General features: G+C 39.8%; 1 pseudogene; it reads right to left on the reverse strand.

Moving 5' to 3' along the window:
- Positions 1 to 6,507: 6,507 nt before the first annotated feature.
- On the reverse strand, positions 6,508 to 6,625 carry LOC129877927 (5S ribosomal RNA; annotated as a pseudogene).
- Between the last annotated feature and the right edge of the window lie 3,260 nt (positions 6,626 to 9,885).

The following is a 9,885-nucleotide window of genomic DNA, read 5'->3' on the forward strand; positions in this document are numbered from 1 at the left end:
TATGTAAAACCTAATATAATACAATTGGAAGTATATCTGAAATAGAGAAGCAGGGGATAAAATATCAAATTAGAAACCTATACCTATACTCAGTGAGTCATAAAAGTATGCATGCTTAAATTATACAATATAGCCGGCCCCATTAAGGATCCGGTGAATCATATATGTAGGACCAACATAGGCCCGACGCCATCTCCACCTTATTACAATACATCATCATATATATACATATGTACCTGGTCCTCTAGTGAGGGACTCAGTGAGTTTTTCATTTCATTGCATTATCATGTCCTCATATAGTGTACCCAACCCTTCAGTGAGGGACTCGGTAGATAATGCAGTGAACTGTGCATGAGAACATACCCTAGCTCGAAACCCAGTGATAGAAGGATTACAATATTCACGAGTAGAGGAATGAGTAACTATATGTAATTTAAATCATTATTAGAGACTCGACAGAATGAAAAAGTTAAGCTTTTACCTAAGGACCCGAGTAGTAGTGTAGTCATCTCGAGTGTACTCTAAATGCCATTATAAGCTATATCAATTGTAATCTTGGGGACCTGACGGATATCTTCCGTGTCTTTACTTCACTTACCTGCATGCTCCGTAACTTTCCATGTCGTCAATTACTTCTTTCTGTAGGTGTCGTCTTTCTGTTAAGATCCAAGGTTAGTATAAGCAATTTTTCCTATGACTCGGATCTAAAGCACGATCTCAGATGTAGAAGAAATGTAACATCCTAAATGTCCTACAGCTTCCTGTTAATAGATGTGGCACGCAACACATCGATAACCAAGACCCTATTAGACACGGTCTGCAGACACTCTGAGGACGAACTGCTCTGATACCACTTCTGTCATGACCCAACCCCATAGGCTGCGATTGGGGTCCGACCTTGACCCCCCATACACATCAATTAGCTGCTGTCATATTGAATCATAAATAAGATAATATCATGTAACAGAGCCCCACTGGGCGATAATATTTTCATAAACCTGTAGCCCTTTTCATTTGTATCACAACATGACAGGGCACGCAAGCCGACAAGGCTACCATAATATAATAACATATATCATATATCTTTTAGACCCAGCTGAATCAAACTGACATACACAACCCACATATACACGTCTGCAGACCTCTAAACATATAAATGACAACACATGGCGGGATAGGGCCCCCGCCGTACACCTAAATGGATAAAACAATTTTTATACATCCGTGGACAGTATCAAAAACTAGGCCCCGATACAATGGAGCCTCTTCCAGCTGAGCTACATGGAATCCTAAGATGATGGACTCCCAAAATCTGTACCTATACCTGCGGGCATAAATACAACCCCTCGAAAAAGGGGGTCAGTATGACATATGTACTAACTATGTAAAATGTAACATAATACACTGGAGGTATATTCGAAATAGAGAAGCAGGGGAACAAATTATTAAATCGAAGTCATGTACCTGTACTCTATGAATCACAATAGTATGCATGCTTAATTTACACAATATAGCCGGCCTTTTCAAGGGTCCGGTGAATCATATTCATAGGACCATCATAGGCCCGGCCCAATCACCACATTATTAGAACACATCATCATATATATATATACGTACCCGGCCCTTTAGTGAGTGGCTCGGTGAATAATGTAGTGAATTATGCACGACAACGTACCCGGCCCGGGACTCGGTGAAAGAAGTGTTACAATATACACGAATAGAGTCATGAGTAGCTATATGCAATTTAAATCATTATCAGAGACTCGACCAAATAAGAAAGTTAAGCTTTTGTTTGAGGACCCGAGTAATGGTGTAGTCATCTCGAGTGTCCTCTAAATACCATTATGGGCTGTCTCAAAAGTAATCTCGGGGACCCTAGACATGTATTAACTATCAAGACCCAACCCCATGGGCCGCGATTGGGGTCCGAACCTGACCCCCGTGTACCTATCTGTCGACTATAGTCAAATTGGACAATGTATAACATGATACTGTTAAAAAAAACCTCAATAGGTTAAAACTTTTTCATGGTCATATAACCTTCTAGATATAGGAACCAAACACACGAACCTAGGGGATGATAAAATATTAATACACATGTGGCCTCTTTCATGTGCATCATGTCATTAAAGGGAAAGCCAGCCGATAAGGCTGCCACAACATAATAGCTTTTACAACATATCGCATAGGCATAACAAAAATAAACTTCTAAACAACCCACACACATATGTCTACAGACCTCTAAGAATAGGAATGATATCATATGGAGGGACAGGGCCCCCGCCGTACCCCTAAATAAATGAAAACATACAACAGAGGTTTAGTACCCAAAAGCTAGGCTCCGACATAATAGAGCTTTTCCCGAACTTACTAGGTGGAACCCTAGGCTGGAGGATCCTCAAAGCGCACGTCTGTACCTGCGTGCATGAACACAGCCCCCCAAGAAGAGGGGGTCAGTACGATATGTGTACTGAGTATGTAAAGCACAAAATACCACAAGGAAAGTATAGTTGACACGGGGATGCAGAGAACAAGTACAACAATTAATAAATCACAATACCTGCACCTTCTAAAATGAGGTCATGTAACTCAGTATGATATTCCACACCTGGCCCGTTATGGGACTCGGTGTTACAAATTTATCTTTATGTCATCATATGCATAAATATACCATAACTGGCCTTTTAATGAGACTCGGTCTACAATCATGTAGTCTTATCATTATATTTACATAGCATACCCAGCCCTTGGTGGGGTTCAGTCATACCTGACCCTTTTTGGGACTCGGTCATACCTGGCCCTTTTTGGGACTGAGTGAATATTTATATCATCTTATATCGTACCCGGCCCCTTTTTGGGACTTTGGTCGTACCTGACCCTCTATGGGACTCGGTAAAGATATGTAAACCATATGCACAAGCAGAGTAGTAAGTAACCATATGCAAGCTAGATCATTACCTCAGATCGTATCATGTTTAACTTATAGCTAAGGTATGCCAAAAGAAAGTTTCACATACCTCTGGACTTTTCTTCAGGTGATCTTCATATACATAATTCATACCCGGCCCTTCATAAGGCTCGGTAAACCACTATGGAATCGTAATCTCATGTTCTTATCAGATACATCTAACTAGGAATGAGATATAGCTTTCCACATATTATATTCTGACACATAAAAGCCCTACTAGGCAATACTTAATCTTCACAGGAACTCTAATACTGAACAGTGGATAGGGGTTATGAGGCGTACTTGGAATCCTGGGAATGGAATTATCCCCGCACTTTATAAACAATCCACTTAAGGCTAAACATTGCCAAAAGGAAAGAAAGATAGTTGTATGAACTTATACCAAAACATGCCAAGAGAAAGCTTTATATACCTTGTCTGAATTATTCCTTATCCTGCTTGCCTCGCCGTCCTTTGAATCTATTCAACATGAAAGTAGTATGAATATCAACCCCTTTTACTTTCCAACACCCTAGGTAACATCTTAGTATTAATGGAATCTATTTCCTTAGTCATTTTCCCGACTAGTTCTGTTATTCGCTAAGGCGTCGACGAAAATTGGGCAGCACCTCCCCTATAATGTGCCCTATCCAAATTTCCAATTAGGTCCCTAAGACATACATCCAACCCACAACAACAACCTGCAGAAATTCACACCAACAATATACAACATAAACTCCAAATGACTTATTCAAAAATACGGTAGCACAATAGGGCGTCTAGCCATTATTTTGTAACGTCTTTCATTATACGCAATGAGGGGTCGTGTGGATGCAACCAGAAGCATACACACCCCTTTTAGAATGCATTTAGGCCCTGAAACAATACATTACACCCCTGCAGCAACAACTTACAAGAACGATACTTTATTTCGATAACAATTCACTTCTAGCGACTCCAATTTAGTTTATTTTGGGCGTCAAACATATTTATCATATTTTTACATTTCCAGCTACTTACACAAAGTATAATACCCTCTATAATAATACCATAAACTCCAATTTAAAAGGAAAGGACTTATCTTACCTTAAACTTGTGAAACTCGCCAAAACTATCCAAAACGAGAAATCTGGACAGCCCACTGTCTTATATTGTCGCTTAGTTTCGGAGGAGTAATTGAGGGAAACAAGATTTGTGAGCTCAATTAAAGTTATATAAATGTGTATCAAGGTCTCAAACAATTTTGAATTACCCCTACATCAATTTTTACGAAAATATATGACCAAAATACTCATAGCTGTCCGTGTAGGATTTCCAAAACACAATATGGGCAGCAGCTCCCCCATGCTTCACCAACATTTTCCAAGCAGAGAAAAGCAAAAATGGGTTGTACAGTCTAAATTAAAGTTATAGAACTATGAAATATCTTTCCAAAACATCTTGAAACACTTAAAACGAAGCCTTACACAAGGAGTTATACTCGTTTTACTAACAAAAGTTTAATTCAAAAACTGGTCTGTTCCCTAGCGTTTTCTCTTTAAGCTTCTCTTAGTTTTCCAAGTGTAGAACTGAAAATATGGTTCCGTAGGACTCGTAATATACATATATACACCTCCACGTAGTTTAGGAACACCTTAGATAATTAATTGACGGATAAAAAGTGAAGAACTCACCTTTAATTCTTCTAAACCATGGCTGCCTCCTTCCCTTCTTCTTCTCCACGTTTTTCTCTCTATGTTTTGGGCTGATTTTGGATAAATAATGACTTAAGAGTCATTAGAATACATATATATGGTTCCTTAGGAATTACCACATGTCATCCCCTAAGGGTGACACCTGTCAAGCCCTTATTGGGCCACGAATCCATACCTAGCCTCCAAGGCTTCCATGTGGCAGTGTGGGACCCACCTCAAGTAGGTGTGGCACCTACTTGGTCCAAGTAGCTGCATCACCTACTTAGTCAAAGTAGGTGCATCACCTGCTTGCTTCCGAGTAGGTGCTACGCCTCCTTCCGCCTCTCCCATGGGTTCGTAATCTCATCTTACTTTAGGAGCCCATGTAATCTTTGCTACGTAAGCTCAACATGTACTCCAGTGGCTTAGTTATGTAAGTCATCCAAGTTCGTAGCTTACGTAAGTAAGTCGAGTCCTACGACTTGTTATTTTGGCCTCCAATTTGTTTTAAATCCTTATAGACCAATTTCCAACCTTCACTCTTAAGAGGCGTCACGTCCTCCCTTCCTTAGAGTTATTTAATCATGTTATAGATAATCTGGATCACGGGACATCTTTCAAGAAGCTTAAGAAGACATTTCGATGCATAAAGGTACGAGGTATAACATCCTTCCCCCCGTTAGAACATTCGTCCTCGAATGTAAACCAAAACCTTCCTTCGGACCTTATATCGATTATATGGAGAGGTCCTCTATCCCGTTTCCATAACATATACTTTCATCGAGCAATCAATATCAGAGTTCCAAAGGTTAGGATTACCTGTAGGCATAGGGAACAGGTGATATTTCTTTTTCATTTCTTTTTTTCCAGTTCTCTTACCACACATCATATTGCACCCTTTACCCGAACATGTGTAGGAGCTTAAAGTAGCCCTAAAGATGCTTTAGCATCACCATACTAGTTTGTACGTAAACCTGTATCGTTTCTTACTTCCTTCCTCTACTTACCCTTGAGTTTCCTCATATTCCAGTATAGGAGAGATCTCTCGTCCTTTCCTTGTTTTGCTGCTTGTACACCACAATACTAGTAGTCAGTAACTTTTTTACCAACATCTTACCTTCAGTCGAGTATAGCCTGGCTATTTCTTATAGTATGTTTAAGTTCTCATCATAATTCTCTTGTTGTATTCATCCCCTTTGTATGAACCTATTCTTTGATGTCATACCATTCAAGTCCTTACTATTAATTCTCCGCACTGTCTCCGGTATCATGGATTTTATCCGTTTATTGCTGGACTTTAAATCTTATTAACTCGTGCAAGTATGGAATCTCACTTGAAGCCACTTCCCCACTTTAGGGTGTACCCATGTCACTATTTGTTGTGTTCTAACTTACGCCTTTATTTCAAATTTTCCAATACGTATGATTTTTTTCCAACACATTAGGTATACTGCACCATATCTATGCCTTCCTTTATATCTTCCATACCTTTGGTTGCCTAGGTACGACAACTTAACATAACCATGAGTTGCTAATCCAGTCTAATTATGGGTACTCGATTCACGTAGCAATTTATTCGAAGCCACTTTCCATTTATTTTGATCAATAACTAGCTAGGGCTTATAGTCGTTTCTAATTTTCAAATAGGCAGTACTTAACTTCCGACGCTCGGTGTCCCAAGCTTTGTCATAGTCCTAGCCTTATCCCAGTGGGTACCACTTGTCCCTTTAATGAATTCACAATGCGCTAGTTATTTTTCAAAGCTGCATCCCCTATCTCAAAGGGTCTTATCATCTTTCACGGTGGAGTTACGTATCCACAATACTTCTTTAGATCAACAATGCCATGCACGAACAACGTGTATATATACATGCATATCATCTCATATCACAGCCAAACAGGGCTTCCCAGAGGGTCACCCATCCCAATATTACTTTTGCGCAAGCACGCTTAACTTCGGAGTTCTGATGGGATCCGGTACGTTAGTGCTGGTATGATCGCACCCTGCCCTGTGGGGCGCATATCTACCGAAGAAGACGATGACCCAACAGCTGATCCAGTAGGCCAATTTGCACCGCCCAAGTTACCCTTATATTCTTATTACACGAACCACATCCTATCTTTAGCCAGTTTCTCACAAGGCTTTACTTATTTTCATAACTATCCTCATTATATTCACATCATATCCTATTCGCATTCTACCCCATAGTATAACACTTCTTAACCTTTTTCACGATTCTTACTGTGGGTTACTTACCATTCTTAGTTAGTCTTATCCTTAATATATCGTTCTATCCAAAACTACCAGTCTTTCCTAAATTATTTTCCTTTTATTTCAAGGAAAATTTGGGCAGAGTTTCCTCTGTATTTCTTACTATCTCAACACCTGCATGCAGAAAATGCCAACAATGCCTCACAGGGGCAATACACATAAAGATACATATATACGTATCATATCACATCATATCGCAGCCTCACAGGGCGCCTAATATCAACAATAGTATAAACTGATAGACTTACCTCGTATGTCCAACTCGAATTGCACCTGTTTAGACTTTCTATCTACTTTTTCTTTCAATTTTCAACTTTACATGTCAACCGTAATTCAATACCTTACCTAGCACCTCTCATTCGTGCCTTGCTTACTTGCGTACTGTGTAACTTCCAATATCGTCAGTAACCTTCTTCTATTGATGTTGTCCTTCTGCTGAAATCATAAGTTAGTATGAAGAATTTCATTCCCTATGACTAGACTCTATCGCACGATCGTAGATATGAAAGAAAGGTAACATCCTAAATGTCCTGTAGCCTCTTGTCTATAGATGTGGTGCACAACACACCGATAAACAAAACTCTGCTAGACATGGTCTATAGACACTCCAAGGACGAACTGCTCTGATACCACTTCTGTCACAATCCAACCCCGTGGGCCGCAATTGGGGTCCGACCCTGACACCCGTGTACCTATCGGTCGACTATAGACAAATTGTACTATATATAACGTGATACTGCTCACAAAAAACCTCAATAGGTTAAACCTTTTTCATGGTCATATAGCCTTCTAGATATAGGAACCAAACACACGAACCCAGGGGGTGATAAAATATTCATACACGTGTGGCCTCTTTCATGTGCATCATGTCATGAAAGGGAAAGCCAGCTGATAGGGCTGCCACAACATAATAGGTTTTACAACATATCGCATAGGCATAACATAAATAAACTTCTAAACAATCCACACACATATGTCTACAGACCTCTAAGAATAGGAATGATATCATATGGTGGGACAGGGCATCCGCCGTACCCCTAAATAAACGAAAACATACAGCAGAGGTTTAGTACCCAAAAGCTAGGCTCCGACACAATAGAGCTTTTCCCGAACTTGTTAGGTGGAACCCTTGGCTGGCAGATCCTCAAAGCGCATGTCTGTACCTGCGGGCATGAACGCAGCCCCCCAAGAAGAGGGGGTCAATACGATATGTGTACAGAGTATGTAAAGCACAAAATACCACAAGGAAAGTATAGTTGACACGGGGATGCAGAGAACAAGTACAACAATTAATAAATCACAATACCTGCACCTTCTAAAATGAGGTCATGTAACTCAGTATGATATTCCACACCTGGCCCGTTATGGGACTCGGTGTTACAAATTTATCTTTATGTCATCATATGCATAAATATACCATAACTGGCCTTTTAATGAGACTCGGTCTACAATCATGTAGTCTTATCATTATATTTACATAGCATACCCAGCCCTTGGTGGGGTTCAGTCATACCCGACCCTTTTTGGGACTCGGTCATACCTGGCCCTTTTTGGGACTCAGTGAATATTTATATCATCTTATATCGTACCCGGCCCCTTTTTGGGACTTTGGTCGTACCTGACCCTCTATGGGACTCGGTAAAGATATGTAAACCATATGCACAAGCAGAGTAGTAAGTAACCATATGCAAGCTAGATCATTACCTCAGATCGTATCATGTTTAACTTATAGCTAAGGTATGCCAAAAGAAAGCTTCACATACCTCTGGACTTTTCTTCAGGTGATCTTCATATACATATTTTGTACCCGTCCCTTCATAAGGCTCGGTGAACCACTATGGAATCGTAATCTCATTTTCGTATTAGATACATCTCACTGGGAATGAGAGATAGCTTTCCACATATTATATTCTGACACATAGAAGCCCTACTAGGCAATACTTAATCTTCACAGGAACTCTAATACTGAACAGTGGATAGGGGGTATGAGGCGTATTTGGAATCCTAGGAATGGAATTATCCCCGCACTTCATAAACAATCCACTTAAGGCTAAACATTGCCAAAAGGAAAGAAAGATAGTTGTACGAACTTATACCAAAACATGCCAAGAGAAAGCTTTACATACCTTGTCTGAATTATTCCTTATCCTGCTTGCCTCGCCGTCCTTTGAATCTATTCAACATGAAAGTAGTATTAATATCAACCCCTTTTACTTTCCAACACCCTAGGTTACATCTTAGTATTAATGGAATCTATTTCCTTAGTCATTTTCCCGATTAGTTCTGTTATTCTGTAAAGCGTCGACAAAAATTGGGCAGCACCTCCCCTATAATGTACCCTATCCAAATTTCCAATTAGGTCCCTAATACCTACAGCCAACCCACAACAACAACCTGTAGAAATTCACACCAATAATATACAACATAAACTCCAAACAACTTATTCAAAAATACGGTAGCACAATCGGGCGTCTAGCCTTTATTTTGTAACGTCTTTCATTAGACGCAACGAGGGGTCGTGTGGATGCAACCAGCAGCATACACACCCCTTTTAGAACGCATTTAGGCCCTGCAATAATACATTACACCCCTGCAGCAACAACTTACAAGAACGACACTTTATTTCGGTGACAATTCACTTCTAGCGACTCCAATTTAGTTTATTTCGGGAGTCAAACATATTTATCATATTTTCACATTTCCAGCCACTTACACAACGTATAATACCCTCTATAACAATACCATAAACTCCAATTTAAAAGGAAAGGCCTTATCTTACCTTAAACTTGTCAAACTCGCCAAAACTATCCAAAATGAGAAATCTGGACTGCCCACTGTCTTATATTGTCGCTTAGTTTCGGAGGAGTAATTGAGGGAAACAGGATTTGTGACCTCAATTAAAGTTATATACATGTGTATCAAGGTCGCAAACAATTTTTAATTACCCCTACATCAATTTTTTACGAAAATATATGATAAAAATACTCACAGTT

Source organism: Solanum dulcamara, chromosome 12 (assembly GCF_947179165.1).
Source record: "Solanum dulcamara chromosome 12, daSolDulc1.2, whole genome shotgun sequence".
NCBI lineage: Eukaryota > Viridiplantae > Streptophyta > Magnoliopsida > Solanales > Solanaceae > Solanum > Solanum dulcamara.